The sequence below is a fragment of the Ovis aries genome, chromosome 8, assembly GCF_016772045.2.
Source record: "Ovis aries strain OAR_USU_Benz2616 breed Rambouillet chromosome 8, ARS-UI_Ramb_v3.0, whole genome shotgun sequence".
Classification (NCBI taxonomy): domain Eukaryota; kingdom Metazoa; phylum Chordata; class Mammalia; order Artiodactyla; family Bovidae; genus Ovis; species Ovis aries.
This window is the reverse complement of record NC_056061.1, coordinates 55296420-55318226: the sequence shown is the minus strand read 5'-3', so window position 1 is coordinate 55318226 and position 21807 is coordinate 55296420. Positions and strand designations below refer to the sequence as shown.

The 21807-nt window shown below is 41.9% G+C and overlaps 1 protein-coding gene and 1 pseudogene across 7 annotated transcripts in view; one reads left to right on the top strand and one right to left on the bottom strand.

Moving 5' to 3' along the window:
• ARHGAP18 (Rho GTPase activating protein 18) overlaps positions 1–21807 on the top strand; it is a 201694-nt gene that overhangs the window by 81326 nt on the left and 98561 nt on the right. For 2 of the 7 annotated variants that reach the window (XM_060419605.1, XM_060419604.1), the window contains exon 1: positions 2889–6747. The exons of the other annotated variants lie outside the window; for them this stretch is intronic. The gene's annotated coding sequence lies outside the window, so the exon portion shown is untranslated. Of the gene's footprint in view, positions 1–2888; positions 6748–21807 lie in introns of those variants that run through there. 7 annotated transcript variants of the gene reach the window in all.
• LOC106991314 (barrier-to-autointegration factor-like) lies at positions 16543–16979 on the bottom strand (annotated as a pseudogene).

Here is a 21807-nt window from a genome sequence, read left to right as displayed (position 1 = left end):
TTGGAATCATATCATCTCTGTTTTGCAGGCAAAGAAATTTGAGCTTAGTTGGTCGCCTGAATCTTGGAAGCCACGGCCAGGCTATGTGTCCTTAAAATGAAAGGCTTATTCTAATAGGTTTTTTACACATTTCAGGAAAAACCATTACTTTGTTAATTTGCTTAAAACAAAATTCCTTCAATAAAATAAGTCAAAGTGATAGATTTCTTTTTCCCAAATTGTGTGGAATATTATCAATAGGTGTTCTGTTAAGAAAGAAGAAAGCATTCTGTGGTCTGATACTTAGGTGTAAGTCAAATTTATGCAAGATGCCTTATAGCATATATTTTAGTTAGTATTGTGAATTTCTAAAAACAAAAAACCTGGTATCAAAAATCATGTTCTAAATTTATTGCACCAAGGACACTTCAAAAAAAAAAAAAAAAAAAAGCTGCTTGTTACCAATGTTCCAGGGAACACAATTTGTAAAATCTCCAAATATTATTGTTTCTTTATAAGTGGAAACATGTTGAAAAATTGTATAGTTTAGAGTTAGGAACATATTTTGGGCTTTATTTGTTGTGGTGGTAGTACTGGTATTAGTAGTAATATAATGGATTTTTAAAAATTACCCTTCTGTGGGCACTGTTTTAGCAATAAAAGTATGCCCTTTTAAAGCTCCTCTTGGTGAACATATTTCCACAGTAAGAATGTTTATTGCTTTTTTAATATTCAAGCTTTATAGCATGCACATCTTTTAATACAGTATTTTTAGCTCATGTTTTTATAGGGAAAATTTATATGTATGCCTCCAAACCCAATAATGACATATTAAACCCAAATGTGGGAGAAATAGCTCGAGTTACATTTTTAGTATGACATGGATATCTCGAAAACCACACTCGTTGTCAGCCAAGAGGTCATATGCCATGTGACCAACTAGAAACAGCACTTGGTCTCACTAATGGTTTGGTCTTCAGTAAACAGCATTTTACATTCACCATGATAGTCTGTTAGTTACGTATGGGAATTTTGCTGTGTGTGGATTGAGGGTCTGGGGTAGATGTGTTACACATTTTCTCTATTTGAAAGAAGAGGACAATGTTAGTGTTTTTTTTTTAAGGTAAAGATTGCTGCCGCTACTTTAGAGAGGTTAGCAACCAAGCACGCAGGTGATATCACTCCTAATTTACACAAGGAGAAATAGAGGCGGGGAGCAACAAACCTCACTTGAGGGCCTAGATCCAAGTTTGGCAGGACTAGGATTTGAACCCAAGCAATCTGCTGTCAGGGTCTTCACCATGCTGTTCATAGAAATGATTAGTTTCCAACTTTTGTAAACCAAATATGGCTTCTGGAAGGATATGCAAAGTATGTTAAATTACAACAGAATGCTTGGTTGTCTGGTGGTGTGTGTGTTTATAATAAAACTCTTGTTCTCTTTGGAGTTAAGAGAAGCTTATGTGAATCTGAATTCTCGGCAATTCACTTGGTAGTAAAATAGGCACTTTGGAAGATAACCTGAGCTACTTTCAAAACCCCGTGATACCATTTACTGCAATGAAGTAGTAAATAGCTTTAGTAAATTCTACCATTTAAGCAAGTAATTTTGTGTGGCCTTCCTTGAGGTGTCTCCTGGCCTCTTGTGGTCAGCTCTTCACGTAACTGGGACAAATTGTATCACAGAGGAAAAGAAAAACAAATATTTATTGAGTACACTCTGTGTTCAGAGCCCTTTAAAATGGACTTTGTTTAATCTTCATAAAGTGAGAATAACCATACACATCCTAAGACAGAGAGAGTTCACATAAATACATGATATAACTGGTTTGAGATCGTGCACCTTCCTTGTATATAGATCAGTTCTGATTGGAACCTTGGTCATTTTCATTCTACTAACTGATGTAGAATAAGGGTCATTATTGTTTTTTTCTCTTCCAAGCACATGTGTCTGAATGACACTGGAGACTCAATTCAAAGGGCAAGATGTCTTCTGTGGCAGAACCAGATCTGGATCTTTCAGAGCAGCGGTCTGAGTGTACCATGCTGTGGTGGGGGCTGTGAAAGCCGTGGTGAAGTAGAGGTTCCTATAGGTAAAGTAGAGGAGAAAGCCCCAGGCTGGGTAGGTCTTTGTAAACTGGAAACTGTCTTCAAGGCATTGAAAATCTCCCCTAACCAGCATGATACTCTAATACAATATGTATTTAAAATACTGCCATCATCACCACTGTCCTTGCCATTAAGTGGTTGTACTTTTCAATAAAGCTTTGATAATCAGATTTTCCCTAGTCCTAGCAAAATAGGACAGTAAGACAACTGTGAAGCTATATCGTCTCTGTCTTCCCCAGCCATCTAGGTGGTCTCAATACCCTTTCTGTTGCCTGAGAACTTTCCTCTGAAACCCAAATGAGCTATTCTCTTCAGCCGTGAAAGTGTGGGCATGTCGCAGTTGCTACTGAGCATCTCCTTTCACTTATTAAAAAGTCATCCAAACACGTCACAGGGATGCAGAGCCATTAAAATCTTGGCCTACCACACAGACCCAAAAGTCTCAAAATAAAATGACCTATTTGGTGTGTCAAAAGCGCTTTTGATTAAATTACTGAAAATATTTAAGAAGGTGGTGAGTGAGGATGGGCTGACTGAACAGCATATACTTAGAATTGTCTTCTAGCCGTGGAGATTTTTCACAGCGAATATCAATAGATTTTCTTAGTTTATAACTACTTACCAAGTGATCAACTCCACCACAGCTCTTTCTGGAGCTTCCTCACTTTTAGGCAAAGTAATTTGAAACTGGTCCGAAAGCCAGACATTGGGGATTACCTTATTCTTGGTCCTCAACCTAGACCTGTCTTATAAATAGTTGAATTGCAGGCCAAGCTGTCCCTGTATGACATGTTCCCATAAATGTCCTGCTGCCACAAACTGCTAATCTTGACCAAAATAGAATTCTCTGTCTGCCCAGAGCTGTCCTGCTTTTCCTAGGATGCCATCCCGTTGCTGCTTTGCCACACAGGAAGGCGTGTAGACATCACCCAGAGAAATCTACTTGTCTCCCAAGATTCTCTGCCTTTTTAAGCTACTTGACTTGATATCCTTTCTCTGGACCCAGGCACATGGTTTGCATGGAGCGATCTTCCCAAGCAGCCAAGTCTGCAGTCCCAGTGCAGGAAGGACAAGGAGTGGGGAAGGAAAATATGAACCCTGTGCTGCCAGGTTACCCACGGGTAACGGGATGGTCTTGATAAAGGAACCTGTTCAGGCAGGCTTAGCTGCATGGACAGTCTGCCTCTTTGGGGAGAAGGAAGGATGGGAGGACATGTTTTGCAAAAAATTAAACGTTTCACAATGTAAACGTTTAACAAAGAAAGCCCAGGCTGCCCAGTTGTCGTCTCAGGCCAGCAGTTCCAGAGATCTCAGTCAAGGGAACAATGTGGTCCCTGGGCTTCAGGATCAAGAACAGAAAAATAGGCCTGGGCCTGGAGGAGGAGGAGAGCAGTGATGGAAGTAAGGGACAATTGGACGGTTGCTCCAGTCACCTTACAGAGGTGTTGGCAATGTCAGTACGGAGGCAGCCTGGGGAGGCAAGGTGGCCTATTGTTGTTCAGTTGCTAAGTCAGGTCTGACTCTTTGTGACCCCATGAACTGCAGCACACCAGGCTTCGCTGTCCTTCACTATCTCCCAGAGTTTGCTCAAACTCATGTCTATTGAGCCAGTGATGCCATCCAACCATTTCATCCTTTGTCACCCCCTTTTCCTCTTGCCCTCAATTTTCCCCAGCATCAGGGTCTTTTCCAAGGAGTCAAGAGCCCAGAAGGCAGTGTGGGCTGACCAGGAGTGGAGCACGGTCACTAGCGCTCTTGGACATGGGGAGGTGTGTATGCAGTCTCTCAGCAGCCTTTTGGGAACCAGAGACCATCTCCTTGCACCGTTGTGATGGGGTAGTTCACATCCCCTCAGTTATGCTTCCTGGGGAGGTGGCCAGGGAAGCACCTCTTAAGGCATACCTTTTGTTTTTTAACTAATAGTACTGAAATTTTAAAATATCTCTAATAAACGTGTGTTCTGTGAAACCTTGGCCAGTGAATTTTAAAGCTTGGGGGAGAATTGGCCTTTAGATTTCCACCTGAAATGCTGATAATCCAAGTATTTTGAAGACATGCTCGGGAGAGTGGATTTCATTAGGAAGAACTAGCTTCCTAAGCAAAATGTGCAAGTGGACAAAATTCATTGCAGGTTAGATCGATCTTTCCATGGAGATGGCTGAAGCAAACGGTTTGCCGACTCAGTATCTTCTCCTCCCTCTCCCCACCCCATCCTTGTCATCTTGCTCTTCAAGAGGAGTTCCTCAGGGTTCTAAGGGCCCCATGTTGAAAAGGTGTGGTGGAGGACTGTGGCATCCTTTATTGAGGACTGAGTTAGGGAAAGTTTTGGTGTATTTGTGTTCCAGGTAACCATTTCGGGGTTAGTCACTCCGTCCCTGCCTCACAGACCTGCTGCTTCTTCCCCCGTCTCATTGTTATTAATGAACTAAATTAAGAATCGAACAACCTGTTAAATTGGGAGGATTTTGTGCACTGCTATAAAATGCCCTATGTTGCTCATCAAAGAACAGCTTAAATTGAGCCCCCATCTATAAATGACCAAGATATAATGCACTGTTGCACTGTGTTTTCGTGTACCGCTAGCATCTTTTTTAATCACTCAGGTAGTTCATATTGCAAAAATGATGAACTACAAATTCCACAATTATACTTGTGAGTAATGTAAACATCTTATTATATGGAATTGTCATTATATTTAGAACACAAATATTTTTATACTCAGACAATTTTATATGTTGTATGTAATGACAGATGATTTGAGCTGAGGTTAAAATCTATCACTTTTGCTAAATCCATGTCATATATTGAAGAGTTTTCCATTTTAAGTATAGCGTTTATAGTAATATATCTGATACACAGGTATTCAGTTCAGCTGTGATTTTATGCACTTTTACATTGCATGTATGCTGCTGCTGCTGCTAAGTCGCTTCAGTCGTGTCCGACTCTGTGTGACCCCATAGACGGCAGCCCACCAGGCTCCCCTATCCCTGGGATTCTCCAGGCAAGAACACTGGAGTGGGTTGCCATTTCCTTCTCCAATGCATGAAAATGAAAAGCGAAAGTGAAGTCGCTCAGTCGTGTCCGACCCTCAGCGACCCATGGACCGCAGCCTACCAGGCTCCTCCGTCCATGGGATTTTTCAGGCAAGAGTACTGGAGTGGGTTGCCATTGCCTTCTCCGAATTGCATGTATAGGAAAGTAATATTAGTACTATATGAATTAGCCATTTGGTTAATTTTTACTTAAAATGTCCATATAAATAATTCCATATACACGTATGGGTTTACATGGGCAGGAAATTTGTGTTGGTTTTGACATTAATAAAATGTTATTAACTTAACTCTTTAGCCAAAGCAATCTGGTATGTTTGCTTGTTATTAGCATTAGAGTAATAATTTAAATTTATCTAATTCTTTTAAAAACAAATTAACTAGCTCCCTTTTAAAATTGAATGGCAACTTGACTTAAATGGTCAAACCTGTGTAGTTTCAGAATTCAGAATGAAAATTTGAAGGCTGGGATGACAGGAGTGAGAAAGGTAGAGAAATACTTGTTTTTCCAGCAATGCTGTTTTCTCAGGTCCTCATGAAAAGCGAATAGAAAAATGTATGCTTTTTCCAAGCGATGAGAAAGAGAAATAGAGAAAGATTTATGTACATTCACACTTGCAATGATTTTTGAAGTTAATCCAAAAGGACATCTTAATACAAAATAATATGTAAGTGGGTTATCATTCCTCTGTCCTTCATGGAAAGTACTCTGGTGATGTTTTCAAATGCAAAAACAATAGCTGCACCTCTGTCCTTCCTGGGGGGGTGGGAGGGAGGGGGCCGGAGGTGGGATGGGGTGGGGAATTTCCATCTACATCTGAAAGGAGAATTATTGCCTTTCACTGTCAGTTTGCTCCTAGTCTTTCGTGCTAGAGATTGATAAATTTGTTCTTGAGCTGCTGATGAGTCCTCAGAGCCATCATTAGTGATAACAAACTATTAATTCCTCTAGAAATTTAAAATTAGCCCCCTTGGTTGTGTTTGTTCAATAAATTCCAGACAAAGAAGAGTAACAGCAAAAACATCTTTGGATGTTGAAGAATTAACTTAGAATCTTCCTCTTCTTGACCTTGTGGCATTGAGATCCTTAAGAGATAGGAAGAAAATCGAGATTTTTATATTAGACAGTACTCAGATGGAGCATACTTAGAATCAGTTTACTGAATCTCCGGAATTATTGTCACTAGTAGCAGCTCAATTTGTTTTCACTACCCAGTGTAGCAGCTGCCAGTGTTGAGACATCTTTAAAAACAAACACCAAAAAAACTGTACTATGTTAACTCTGCTGTAAAGTTTGTTGAACAGAAACTGTATTCTCTCCTCTGCTGGGTACACTGTACTATTCCGAGATAAACCCTTGTAAGAGGTTTTCAAGCTTCTGCTGAGGACACTGAGCTGTGTCCCGTGTTGCAATCACTAGAGAAAGTTACAATCGCTTTAACTATAGGTTAAAACAAACAAATGCACCAATAACCATAACCCTGCTCCGTATGTCTGCAGAGGAAGGACATCCTCTTTTTGACTAAGGATGGGAGAGCACTTCTTAGTCAAAGTGCTTAGTGAGGAGAGCACTCTGCTCACTCCATGCGAGGAGCCAAGGGAACTCTGGGTAAGCCTCTGGCACTTGTCAACTTCCCTAACAAGGTTTCATCTTGTTGGAGTGATTGGGTAGGATTTGGCTTTAGGGGAAGAAGGGAAATGTATTTTGAGGAGAGGGAGGTTCAGATGGGGGTTGATTCTATGAGGATTCTCATTTCTTTAGAGGACAGGCCACTTGAGGAGAGGCGGAAGGAAAGGCAAGAAGGGGAGGTTGAGGCCACTCTGTGGCAAGCTTGAAAGGTCAGCCTTGACTGAGGAGTTGGGAGTTCTTTCAGCTGCATGTAATCTGCCCCCTTTTCAGGATAGCTGACAGCTCCATCATAGACCCTTGGGTCCCTGATTTGGGACTGGGGTGATGGAATAGTGCTGTGGGGAGAAGAGGGAACTCTGGCTTAGGAGACAGCATGGTTTCATACGTTGGACCCAAGGCTTACTAGTTATGTGACCTTGGGCAAGTTACTGAACCTTTCTGTGTTTCAGTGGTGGTATGAGGATTAAATGTGGTAAACCACGTAAAGCAGACAGGAGCATTGCAAATAACCGGAAAAAAAAAAAGTTTGGCTGCTACTGAACCTCTTATGCCATCTTAGACTGTCTCCTTCCCTTTCTGTCCCATTAGGAGCTTAGCTTTGACTCGTTGTGACCCCATGGACTGTAGCCCGCCAGGCTCCTCTGTCCAAGGGATTCTCCAGGCAAGAACACTGGAGTGGGTTGCCATGCCCTCCTCCAGGGGATCTTCCCAACCCAGGGATCAAACCCAGGTCTCCCACATTGCAGGCGGATTCTTTACCACTGGGCCATGAGGGAGGCCCGTGAATGAATCCAGAGATAGACAAAGTGCAATGAAGAGATAGGGAGATGGTCAACAGAGGTAAGTTGTAGGGAAGAGGAAAGTATGGGCTTTTGCATGAAATATGAGTAATAACCTGTAGGTTTATTTCCTATAGTGAAGTCTGACTTCCTTGAACAAAGGTTCTTGCCGATCTCTTTCCCATATTCAGAAAAGAGAAGGAAAGAAACAGTCTCAGACTCCAGCTGCTTTGGTAGGCTTTGAGCCTGAGCTTGAGTGTCCCTGTAAGTCCTACTTGGTCCCTGAGGAGAGGAAGGGAGTAACTGCTTATCAGCCCCAGGCAGTCAAAAACCACTTTGTGGGATAAGGTTCAGCTACTTATCTTCTCCGGTGACTCAGCGGTAAATAATTCACCTACAATGCAGGAGACACAGGTTTGATTCTTGGGTTGGAAAGATCTCTTGGAGTTGGAAATGGCTACCCAGTCCAGTATTCTTGCCTGCGAAATCTCCTGGTCAGAGGAACCTGGTGGGCTACAGTCCATGGGGTCACAAAGAGTCGGACATGACTTAAGAACATTAAGTCGTGTGACTAAACAACAGCAACAAGCTCTGTCAGTGGGTCTTCAGACTCCTAGTATTTTCAGAACTAACATTTGTATTGTCTATCGTTTGCAGTAACTTGGACAGTTGGAAACTGTGGTTGTTTACAGCTCTGAGACCCATGAACCGGAATGACGAGTCCTAAAGATACAATGTGTAGAAGCCAGGCTCTGACAAAGCAGGGAATACCTGCCCAGTGCCTGCAGCTGATAGTCCTGAAGTGATGAGTCTCTGTGCTTATAAAGAATAGTTTTTTAGGAAGACAACTTAGTGAAAGTTGACATGGTGACTGCCTTGACTTCTGAGAGAAATGTAAATCTGGAGAAAACCACAAGTCTGTATAAATACTTCTGTGGTTGCAATTCTGAGGATTGTGGAAACTCTCAGCCCGTTTCCAGGTGTTTGGTTTTCTTAATATCCTAGGAAAGAGACTCAGCTTGGAAGACACTTAGCTCCCTGTGAGGAGCCAAGGGAACTCTGGGTAAGCTTTGGCACTTGTCAACTTACCTAACAGGGAACCTTTGGCCTGGCAACTTATTGGCAGAGAAGCTGCTGTCATTGGCCAGATTTGGAGATGGGGTGGACTTTCTAGGGCTCCCTAATAATCATACATGGAGTGCTCAGGAAGCCTCATGTGAATGGCTGAGAAGATATAAGCTCATTAGGACATGAACAAGCCAGCCTGCAGAGGGCAAGTGTAAATGACAGAGCCAACCACTAGTAGTGGGGTTGGCTCTAGTGGGAGTTAGTATTTCAGTTTGTGCTTGCACTTACTAGACAAATGGACAGTCCTGCTGGGGAAGATTCATTATCTCAAGAGGTGACTTAAAGAAGTACTGAGTTGCATTCTCAGAGGCTGCATTGCTCCACAGGAGAGTTAGTTATTAGAGCTTTTTGCAAAAATATATTTACATAATTTTTCTTTAGCACAGACTTTTTTTTTTTTTTTAACAGTGAGCCAGCTTGTTTCTTGATTTTGAAAGTTGTTGCCAACACACTGGATTATTGAGTAAAGATGTTTCCTTGGTTTCCTAGGAGAGGGATTGAGCAGGGCAGAGCATGACACAGAAGGAAGACATCCAGGCTTCTCAATTTTGGGGTGTTATTATTTTTGAGGAACTCTAGTATCTGCTCTGCTAATCTTTGAATGTAGGTCAGGAGGGAATAAGAGGAAGTGAGAAGGAAAAAAGCAACTTTGTGTTTTTGAATATGGTAGAACGATATCAAATGATCACCAGCATGATTAGCACAGTTTATGGTCACGTTCAAGTATGGTGTTTGAGAAGGCTGAGCTTTTTCAACAGTGTTTATTATAAATAAAAAAATAATAGTACCCTGTATTTGCCTACTGCTGTTCTGCTGCTTTACAATATCCTGTATGTGAATTTTAACTCCTCTATACTTCACAATACTGTGAGGATAGGTATAATTTTCTCTCTGTTATATGATGGAAGAAACCGAGGCTCAGAAACATGCTCAAGATGACATGCTAGGAAGGCACTAGAACAGAGCTGGGTTCAAAATCCTGGCAGCCTGGTTTCCAGAGTTTGTTCCCTTAGTAGCTGCCCTATGTCCACTGTCTACATCCTGAGCTAGAGGCAGGAATGGAGACTGTTCTCTAGTTCCTTGCACATTGGATTTGCCCAGTTTACTTTGAAAGTAGCCATTCCATTTCTCTAAGACAATAAAGCACCTTATTTAATACTAGAAAATCTTCATGCATATATCCTCTGCACTTCTAAGAAGTACTTTTTACAGACCTTAGTGAAAAATTCCGTGCAATAGTAGTTCCTGGCATTGGGAGGCTTTAGGTTGAATATTGGGGTGACATTTCTTGGCTTTCATGATTAACTTTTGCTGGAGTGAGACCAATCTATGTACTTCTGATACATGTTAAATGTGAATAGTCCCCAGATGGCAGACCAGCACGATGCATGTTGACTTCAGTGGGTATGTGAACCCTGATTTGGAGTTCCCCTTGGTGTGCTAAAGTCTCCATAATTCTTAAAGTAGGTGGACGTTTTGTGTGTGTTGCCTGTGGGTTAATGAAGCCTGCAAACTACCACAACATGCTAACATGCTCAATTATGAAATCCCCCAAATTTTACCAACAAAATAGCATTCTCCTTAGAGGAAATTTGAAAAAATAATAGTGCAAAGAAGGAAATAAAGGTCACATCTGCTACTATTCCAAAGCCAGCCACTATTGAAATCTACTTTCCCTCTTTTTTTTTTTTTTCCTTACGCACACATTCCTAGACATGCTCTCTTACAGCAATAGTGGTCATTAATGTGTTGTTATTCTCTGAGTTAAAATTTAACCAAGGTGTGGAACACAGGATATTTTGCACATGCATTTTTTGCTGGAGAGACCACAGCTGTGTAACTATTTATAGTGTTTCTTAGCTATCTCATGCATCATTTCCTGTCTTACTTCCTCGGTGTCACTGGCAGTGCTACTACTGGCCTGTCTGCTCTCCACTCGTGACATCTGAGTCATCGCTGACAGCGCTGTCCCCAGGCTTCCTCACGGAGCCTGTTACTGAGCTTGGTTATTTTTCTTCTCCTTGAAATTTCTCAGATCTGTACTTTTTCGACTGCTGTCCCCCTCACCACCACCGCTGTCCAGTGTCTGTTTCTGGGCCTTGAGCTTCTTCTGTGTTCAATCCACACTTTAAAAAGTAATTTCTCTTATGTGTTTTCTCAGCATCCTAATCTTAGCACGTCTCCCCCCATGGTGATACCACCTCTCTATTACTTTCTGGTTATCTCTACATTGGTTTCAGGGTCTCCATGCATCCTCTATCACCTCATCCACTTCATGCCAGGCAAAGACACATCTTCGTCCTTTCTTATTGCATTGTTCAAGGTGAGCTGGACTAGCCCTAGTGAAAATTGTGAAGTAAGCAAAGTCTTTGCCATTTCCATCCTCTACCCTCCATTATATACTTTTAACCACAAGGGTTCTTCTTTCCTCCTCTTTGTTATTTGGAGTTCACACTGCCAGTCAGATGTGAAAGGATCTGAAAGGATCGCAAAATGTTTTATGTGATCAAATGTCTTTAATGAAATAAAGTTAGTGCAAGTAGATGTAGTTTCTATTTTTAAAAAATTGCTGTTAGTTGGCTGATAAAAAGTTGCAACTCTGTATTGATACTCTCCACCCCGAATTAAAAAAAAATTTTTTTTCCCTAATATGTAAATCTGGGAATAACTACTTAAAGTTGTAGCAGTGAAAAAGAGAAGTAGCAGGAGGAGGAGAGATAAAGAATAGGACAGCCAGTAAGAGATAGTAGTATTAGCAAGCTGCGTCCTTTGATAAGAGTGCATTATTATGAGTATGTTTTTCTTCGATAAAAATGTGTGCTAATTTAGGGAAAAAATACTTTCTATTTGTGTTTTATTGTGTAGTCCCTTCTTCTTAGCTACAGATGAGAAAAATATTAACCATAATATTCTATGGTGTTGTATCCGTCTTAGAATAATAAACGTGAAAGCATTGAGCCTGTTATTTTCTTTATCCTTGAATCTCAGTATCTAGTTAGTGCCTGGCATGCTCTGCATAGTTAACAAATGATTACTGATTATATGACAGTGTTTAGGAACAGGATGGTCTTTTTTATATTTCTAGGGTTTTAGTTTATTTTTACCCAACAGAATGAAGAATTTGACTCTGTAACACCAGTATCAGAAATCCATGTTTCAACAACTATAGAAAATGGTATCCAGTCGTTCACGAGGATGTTTCATTTGCAACCCATGTTGGTGACAGCACTGAATAGATTCCTCTTGTGCTGATACTTGGCTTTAAAGACCTCTTCTTTTGCTTTGGGGACTGAGCTAAAAATAGAGCTAGCCTGAAACTACATGACATGTGCTTCAGTGGCCACGTCAGTATGCTGGCCTGGCAAAGAGAGCTTGTATGGGTGTTTTTATATTCCAGTGTGTGTGTTAGTCGCTCAGTCATGCCCAACTCATTGTGACCCCATGGATTGTAGCCTGCCAGGCTCCTCTGTGCATTTGATTTCCCAGGCAAGAATAGTGGAGTTGGGTTGCCATTTGCTTCTCCAGGGTATGTTCCCAACCTACGGATCAAACCCGGTCTCCTGCATTGCAGGCAGATTCTTTACCATCTGAGCCACAAGGGAAGCCCTTATATTCTGAAGGTGGAGCTATCTCTTCTCTGTCCTAGTATGACTTCATACTCACAGACACTAATCTTGTCCTTTACTTGCTTCAGCCAAACTTTGGGTTGTAGAGAGATGTCTTCAAGAAAATTAGAGATACCAAGGGAACATTTCATAACAAGGTGGGCACAAGAAAGGACAGAAATGGTATGGACCTAATAGAAGCAGAAGATATTAAGAAGAGGTGGCAGGACTACAAAGAAGAACTATACAAAAAAGATCTTCATGACCCAGATAATCATGATAGTGTGATCACTCACCTAGAGCCAGACATCCTGGAATACAAAGTCAAGTGGGCCTTAGAAAGCATCACTATGAACAAAGCTAGTGGAGGTGATGGAATTCCCTCTGAGCTGTTTCAAATCCTGAAAGATGATACTGTGCAAGTGCTGCACTCAATAGGCCAGAAAATTTGGAAAACTCAGCAGTGGCCACAGGACTGGAAAGGGTCAGTTTTCGTTCCAGTTTCAAACAAAGGCAATGCCAAAGAATGTTCAAACTACCACACAATTGTACACACTAGCATGGCACCCCACTCCGGTACTCTTGCCTGGAAAATCCCGTGGACAGAGAAGCCTGGTGGGCTGCAGTCCATGGGGTTACTAGGAGTAGGACCCGACTGAGCGACTTCACTTTCACTTTTCGCTTTCATGCATTGGAGAAGGAAATGGCAACCCACTCCAGTGTTCTTGCCTGGAGAATCCCAGGGACGGGGAAGCCTGGTGGGCTGCCATCTGTAGGGTCGCACAGAGTCAGACATGACTGAAGTGACTTAGCAGCAGCAGCACACACTAGCAAAGTAATGCTCAAAATTCTCCAAGCCAGGCTTCAAAAGTACATGAACCGTGAACTTCCAGATTTTCAAGCTGGATTTAGAAAAGGCAGAGGAACCGGAGATCAAATTGCCAACATTCCCCTGGATCATCGAAAAAGCAAGAGAGTTCCAGAAAATATCTACTTCTGCTTTATTGACTATGCCAAAGCCTTTGACTGTGTGGAGCACTACAAGCTGTGGAAAATTCTTAGAGACCACCTGACCTGCCTCCTGAGAAATCTGTTTGCAGGTTAAAAAGCAACAGTTAGAACTGGACATGGAACAACAGACTGGTTCCAAATAGGGAAAGGAGTACGTCAAGTCTGTATATTGTCACCCTGCTTATTTAACTTAAATGCCGAGTACATCATGCGAAATGCTGGGCTGCATGAAGCATAAGCTGGAATCAAGATTGCCAAGAGAAATATCAATAACCTCAGATATGCAGATGACACCACCCTTATGGCAGAAAGCAAAGAAGAACTAAAGAACCTCTTGGTGAAATCGAAAGAGAGTGAAAAAGTTGGCTTAAAATCAACATTCAAAAAACTAAGGTCATGGCATCTGGTCCCATCACTTTATGGCAAATAGATGAGAAACAATGGAAACAGTGACAGACTATTTTTTTGTACTCCAAAATCACTGCAGATGGTGACTGCAGCCATGAAATTGAAAGATGCTTGCTCCTTGGAAGAAAAGTTATGACCAACCTAGGCAGCATATTAAAAAGTAGAGATGTTACTTGGCCAACAGAAGTCCATCTAGTCAAAGCTATGTTTTTTCCAGTAGTCATGTATGGATGTGAGAGGTGGACTATTGAGACAGCTGAGTGCTGAAGAATTGATGCTTTTGAACTGTGGTGTTGGAGAAGACTCTTGAGAGTCCCTTGGACTGCAGGGAGATCCAACCAGTCCATCCTAAAGGAAATCAGTCCTGAATACTCTTTGGAAGGACTGATGCTGAAACTGAAAACTCCAATACTTTGGCCACCTGATGCAAAGAACTGCCTCACTGGAAAAAATCCTGATGCTGGGAAAGATTGAAGGCGGGAGGACAAGGGGACGACATGGGATGAGAGGGTTTGGATGGCATTACTGAATTGATGGACGTAAGTTTGAGTAGGCTCCTGGAGATGGACAGGGAAGCCTGTCATGCTGCAGTCCATGGGGTCACAAAGAGTCAGACGCGACTGAGTGACTGAATTGAACTGAGGGAGAGGGTGATAGGACTTTTGTTCAGAAAGTATGATGGGGCTGAGGCAGTGTCTGCTTTCAAATACCGAATCTTTAAAATATTCTATGATTGTATAATTATGTTGCATTTTATTGGTGCAATTGTCGGATTATACATTGAATAGGTTAAAATAATTTCTACAGGAGAATACAACTTTTTCACTAAAGTGGATGGAGATTGAATGGTAAGACAGTGGAGAAGAAATAATAAGTGTATTATATAGTTATCTGGAATATGTAATACCAAGGGCAAGCCTTGAATGAGGAAGAGGAGATAATAGATTGCCTTCCTGTGGGCTTACTTACCATGCTTTTGGAAAACAAGGTGAAATTCAGTGTTTTGTGTCTTTGGATTGTGCCACAGTGCTTGCCGTGCATCAGACAGCTTTTGACTAATATCCTGTAGCTTTTAGTTTGTTATTCATTTGACATTTGCTTTCATGTTGTATTTTAAGCCAATGTGGTAATGAAATGAATTGTTTTATTATATGTATATTCATTATATATTTTTAAATAGTTTTATTTATATTTGGCTATGCTGGGTCTTTGTTGGTTTGTGGGCATTTCTCTAGTTGGGTCGAGCGGGGACCACTCTGTGGCTGTAGCGTGTGGGGCTTCTCTTGTTGCAGAGCATGAGCTCTAGGGGAAGAGGGCTTCAGTAATTACAGCACATGGTCTCCATAATTGTGGCCCCCAGGCTCTGGGGCACAGGCTCAATAGTTGTGGGGCACAGGCTTAGTTGCTCTGTGGCGTGTGGGATGTTCTTAAATCAGGGATCTAACCTGTGTCTCCTACATTGGCAGGGGGATTCTTTACCATTGAGCTGCCAGGGAAATCCTGAATTGTTTTATTTATTCTGTGTATAAAAGCAAACAATATTAATAGCTCAAATAAAATGGAAATATATTTGTAATGGCATCATAGCATATGAGGTGCTATTTTCATTCTTCCTTGAGAGGCTAAGGATTGTATTTATACACTAGTTTCAGGTCTGGAGTGAGAATAAAGTAGATGGAGCTTGTATATAAGCAGTTGTTGGTTTATTTAAATTTTCTACATTAGGATGTTTTCATTTTTAGAGGTTATCCGTATATATTAACAGTATTAAGAAATACATCTGAAGAAAACAACCCAAAGAAAACAAAACAAAATACATGAAAAGAATACTTCCGAGTAAGAATCTTAGCTAAGGATCACTGGTTAGTGGATTATGGAAAAGTAGACATTCTGCATATCAGGGTCACTAGAGAATGAGACAAGTCAGGATTTTGGTTCTACTCAAATAGCTTGGTCAGGAAAGCAGTGACTTGGCTGAGCCTCAGTTGTAGCAATTGCTGAAGCTCAGAAGGCAGAATGGCTCCTCAGTTATTTGACTGGAAATCTTCAGTTTCTCTGTACCATCCTTCTTATCCATGCAGTTTTGGTCTTAGGTTTCTTAGCTTCTCTAATCAAGTCTTACTTGTGTAATTAGGGAAGAGTGAGTGAGTAGAGTGACCTGACCCCAGGGCCGCGCTGATGTCTCAGTGGTTAAGAATCTGCCTGCCAAGCAGAAGACACGGGTTCATTTGCAGATTGGGAAGATTCCATGCAGAAGGAAAGGGCAACCCACTGCAGTGTTCTTGCCTGGGAAATCCCATGGACAGAGGAGTCTGGCAGGCTACAGTCCATGGGGTCACAAAGAGTCAAACACAACTGAATGACTGAGCCTGCATGTACTCACGCACGCAGAGTGACCCCAGGGTAAATGTCATGTCACTTTTCCCGTTCTAGCGCTCAGAGTTTCCAGCTCCAGAGTTCCACCAGACCAGCCTTTAGCTTTGTCCAGGTTTGCCCCTGGTCCTGAGGACTCCTGAGAACTGGTGCCATGTTGGCCTGGCTTACTGAACTTTTTTGAACTCTTTCTTTTTTTTTTTTTGACAGCCACTGGCTTTATTGATTTAAAAAACTTACAAGGACAGTGGCTGTTCTGCCCAAAAGACTACCAAATGGCATAAAAGAGACCACAGGTGGGGGTGGGAGTGAGGGGCGGGGCCAGGAATCCACTCAGAAAAGCTGGTAATTATGGTCATGGAACTGGCAGGGAAAAGGAAGATGCATGCAAGGGTGAGAATTCCAAAAAAGTTGAAATGGTGAGGGGGGCGAACTCCCCAAAGGCCCCGGAGTGCATGGGAGGTGTGCACAACAACAGCAGTCTCTTCTTTTGTAGAGGATGGAGGAGGAGTCCTCACTAGGCTGCAAACTCTGGAGACTCAATGCTGGGGCTTGGGATCGGGGGCTCCCCAGAGAGCATCACAAGAAGGCGTCACACCACTCTCGCAGGCACTCTCCCAGGACTGCTTGGTGTTGGCACCACACGTGTCCTTCAGCCATTCCCGGAAGAGGTCTTCATCTTTCTTTAGGACCAGAAACTGGCCGAGGACCACATAGGCCTTATCAAAGCCCCTTTCCTCCAGTTTCTTGCCCAGGACTTCGCCAATCCCGGCCAGGCTTCCCACTGGCTTCTCCCCCATGGGCTCTGCCACGAAGTCTTGGTGCTTTTGGGAGGTCGTCATCTCGATCAAGCTTAATCTGCAGCTCCAGTTCCTGTAACGGCTTCTCCCGCCACCCGGCTGCTCCCGTCGCTACCTCAGCCCACTGGAACTTTCTTCCACTTCTGCTCTTTTGAGCTTTTTCTTTGCAGATTCAATCTATCGAGAAGTCAAGTCAGGGTTCCAAAATGGGTAAGTGAAAATTACAGGAGTTGTTTTGTAAGGGTATTCGAGGTTATAGCTGAGGAGGCAGAAGAGAGAGGGGAAAAGCTAATGTTACTTTCAATCTGCATGGTGCTTTCTAATCTCATTTAATTAAATTCTCACCATAAACACAAAAGTGTAGCTGAGGAGTGAAGCACTGTGCACTTAGGAATCTGTACAGAAGCAGGTCAGTTTGTCAGACAGAAGTGTTTGGAGCAGATCTGTAAATGCTCGGCTTTAGTTGAGTTTTCCTTGTTGTACGTTGCTACTCTTCGGGTTTCTTGGTAGGTGTGGTACTTTGGTGATGGCTTCCAAAGGTTTAAGTCTTAATCGCTGGAATCTGTGAATCTTAATATGTGAATACTGTTTAGAAAAAGCGTCTTTGGAGATGCAGTTTGGAGATGCAATAACCTCAGATATGCAGATGATAGCACCCTTATGGCAGAAAGTGAAGAGGAGCTAAAAAGCCTCTTGATGAAAGTGAAAGAGGAGAGTGAAAAAGTTGGCTGAAAGCTCAACATTCAGAAAACTAAGATCATGGCATCTGGTCCCATCACTTCATGGGAAATAGATGGGGAAACAGTGGAAAGTGTCAGACTTTATTTTTTTGGGCTCCAAAATCAGTGCAGATGGTGACTGCAGCCATGAAATTAAAAGACGCTTACTCCTTGGAAGAAAAGGTATGACCAACCTAGATAGTATATTCAAAAGCAGAGACATTACTTTACCGACTAAGGTCCGTCTAGTCAAGGCAATGATTTTTCCTGTGGTCATGTATGGATGTGAGAGTTGGACTGTGAAGAAGGCTGAGTGCCGAAGAATTGATGCTTTTGAAGTGTGGTGTTGGAGAAGACTCTTGAGAGTCCCTTGGACTGCAAGGAGATCCAACCAGTCCATTCTGAAGATCAGCCCTGGGATTTCTTTGGAAGGAATGATGCTAAAGCTGAAACTCCAGTACTTTGGCCACCTCATGCGAGGAGTTGACTCATTGGAAAAGACTCTGATGCTGGGAGGGATTAGGAGAAGGGGACAACTGAGGATGAGATGACTGGATGGCATCACGGACTTGATGGACATGAGTCTGAGTGAACTCCGGGAGATGGCGATGAACAGGGAGGCCTGGTGTGCTGCGATTCATGGGGTCACAGAGAGTCTGACACGACTGAGCAACTGAACTGAGATGCAGTTAAGTGAAGGATCTTGGGGTGGGAGTTTATCCCAGATTATTGAGTTGGGCCCCAAATGCAATCATAATGGCCCTTATGAAAGAGGGCGATCACACACCCCTCCCCCACACCCCCAAAGTGAAAATGGAGGCAGAGATTGGAGTCAATGAGGTCATGAGCAAAAAAAGCTTGTCCCAAGCTGGAAGAGCAGGGAATGGATCCCCCAGAGGCTCTGGTGGGAGTTTGTCTCCATTGACACCTTGACCCCAGCCATCCTGATTTTGAGTGTCTAGTCTGCAGAATTATGAGAGAGTAAATTGCTGTTACTTTAAGCCACCAAGTTTGTAGTAATTAGCAACCATGTGAAAGAGAAGAAATACAAGTAGAAAGCAACTTGGTCAGGAGCATGCCATCAGATTTGGTGTTTAGAAAGAATCCCTTTTTATTACTTAGGTATAACATATACACTTTGAATGCAAACCTGGTCTAGTTGGTTTTAATCCTCATCAGATTAACTCTGCAAAAGCAGTGCTCTAATTGTGTTATGTTTGCTCGTCCATAGTCCCAATGTGACTATCAATTTGGAATTCTGTTTGGCTTGTTTATAATTGTTTCCACATTGCTTGGCACATAGTAGGTTCTTAGTAAATATTTTCCAGATGAGTACATGGTTAAGTATGAGTATCTTTCTAATTAGGGCTCCAGTCTTCTCTTCCAGCTATATCCACTGCCCCCACCCCACCTCCTGCCTTCTTTCTTTCATATTATCTCTCTGTTTGTGTATGTGTGTGTATTCTTGTTAGGTGAAAAAAAAACCCCAAAATCCCAAGTTGGGAAGATACAAATAATGAATAGTAACTATAGTTTCCCTTATGAATAATAACTGTCCAGATGACAGATGACACTGGAATAGACTGTATAATATTAATTGAAATGTGTTACATCTTTAGGAAAGAGAGGCAAATTGGGACAAATCAAGTGTATATTAAGGATTTATTTTTAAAATGTACTTCATGTTTTTTAGGATGAATATAGATAAAACCCTAATGTATCCTATGCCTGTAGCATTCTTTAGAAGCAATGAATATTCAAAACATTGTCAGTGAGGCGCTGCTCTTTTAAAGATGGGATGGTTTTAAAACATTGAAAAATAAACATTGAAACAAAAAGTTTGTAGTAAAACAATTATATCAAGCTGAAATTAAAAATTCACCTGGTGAATTCTGAAACATTGCCCATCATCTGAAAGTAGTTTTCTGCTTGTAAATTGTTGAATTTCATACCTAGGACAACATCCCAAGATAATCAAGTGAACCAGATGATTGATTTTGTTTCCTCAGCTTTTATACAAAAAAAGTTAAGTTCTTAGGACTGTTTTAAAATGGATAATGGATACACATAAATCTTACATCTGGATTCAAAGTTTTAATTTAAAAAAAGTGTAAAATTCCAAAGCTCAGACTACACACCAAACTAATTAAATCTCAATTCCTGGATGGGTCATAGGCATCTGTGTGTTTTTTTTTTTTTAAGTTCCCAGGTGATTCCAATGTGCAGACAAGTTTGAAAACCACTGTAATATACTATTATCACACCAAAGATAATTATAGTCTAGTATATGATCCATATTAAGGTTTTCACAGAGTTTCCCTGGCTACCTTTTATATCTGTTTTGTTTCTAAACTATGTATTTATTTGGTTGTAATGTCTCTGCAAGGACAGGGATTTTTGCCTGCTCTGTTTACTGTATCCCCAGTGTCTAGAAGAGAGGCTGGGCTGAGTAGGTCATTGAGAAATATTTGTAGGTTGCATGAACTTAATACATGGCTCCTGCGTTTGGTGGGACAAGGTGTGTTGGATATGACTGACCGATGTCTTTATCTGTATGGCTTTACTTGAACAAAAATGTGTCACCCTGGATTTATGAAAAGATTAATGGAGAACTACACCTTCCTAATCAATGGTATATTTAGGTTCAAATATGTGCAGAGATGTAAAGTAAAATTTCATTATGTGATTTGTGTACACATTGCTCAGAGATCCAAAGGGGTTTACCTGTTTGGGTCCCTGGGCTTCAGTGGGACACAGTTTGGAAAAAAACCCAGTTTGAAGGCGGCCCTCAGGGTGAGTTCCCTTTTAACCCGGAACACTGACCAACTGCATCAGATGTGAAGAAGCTTGGCCACACCTGCTCTCCCCATTCTCTCCCACTTTTCTCACCCATCTGCAGCCTCTTCTAGAAGATAGCCAGACAAGAATCAGAGTCGAGCACTTGATGTGCTAGGTCAAGAGCCCAAACCCAGTGACTCTAAGCAGGGTTTTTTCAGTGCATTGGCTTTACACTTCCTGCAGAAATAACAGCTGGCATTTAAAATGATCCCTGGCCACTCATTAGTCAGTCCTTCCACAGGATACAGTTGTGCCTTCACTTGTCAGAGTAGGGTGGAGTAGGGCGGGGTGAGGTGGCTCTTGGTTGAAGTTGGAGTGGGTGTTGGTCTGGAATTGAGGGCTGTTTGATTGGCAGCACAGGTAGGCAAGGGACAGAGGGAGGAGACTTGACGACACACCTCGTCCAAGGAGCAAGGGGTGGGGAAGAGCAATTAAGCCTCTATTCTTTTCTTTCTGAAATACCTTCTCATATCTCTTACGGCTGGGAACCAAGGCTATTTGCTTGGTCATAGATTCATTTCTGAGAAGTAGGGCAGAAGGCAGGTGGCTATGCTGTAAGAGATGCTCCAGAGAGAAATACCAGTCTTTTTAGATGTCTGTGTAAATACTTATATGGATATTCTAGATTATAGTACCAGATTGTGACAGTCCCTCAGTCATGTCCGAGTCTTTGTGACCCTGTGGAATTCTCCAGGCCAGAATACTGGAGTGGGTAGCCAGTCCCTTCTCCAGGGGATCTTCCCAACCCAGGGATCAAACCCAGGTGTCCCGCATTGCAGGCAGATTCTTTACCAGCTGAGCCACAAGGGAGACCCTAGCACCAGATATGGGAATGGCAAATCTCATACTATGAATAGTATTCTCATAGTATTAATAGATATGGAAAGTGAGTTCCAGCGGAATGTATCTGGTTAGTGTTGAACTGAACTAACCTTCATCTTGTCACCCAGCCTCTTATCAAGAGGCAGTAAAGTGAAGGCGTTAACTACCCAATTAGAAGTTGCCTTGTCCAACATCCAGATCCAGCTCTCCAACCTATGATGTAACCTTGTCAAGTTACTTAACAACTCTGTCCCTCTGTTTCTCAACTGACGAATCAGTAGATAAAGTTGTTATGAGGAGTAAATGCAAAAGCACCTGTGCAAGTGTGTTAAATGAGTTCCTGACTGATGGTGATGGCTCAGTGAGTACAAGCTACTGGTATCATTGTGATTGTTATTCTTTCTTTACTCTTTTACTAGCATTTTGTCAACACTTTTAAAATGAAAGGTAGAAGCAACACCTTATGAAAATAAAATATAAATTATTTATAGATTCAGTTGGCCAAACAATATGTGATAGTGAGCTGATGTTATAAACAAAAGAAATCCATAGTTTG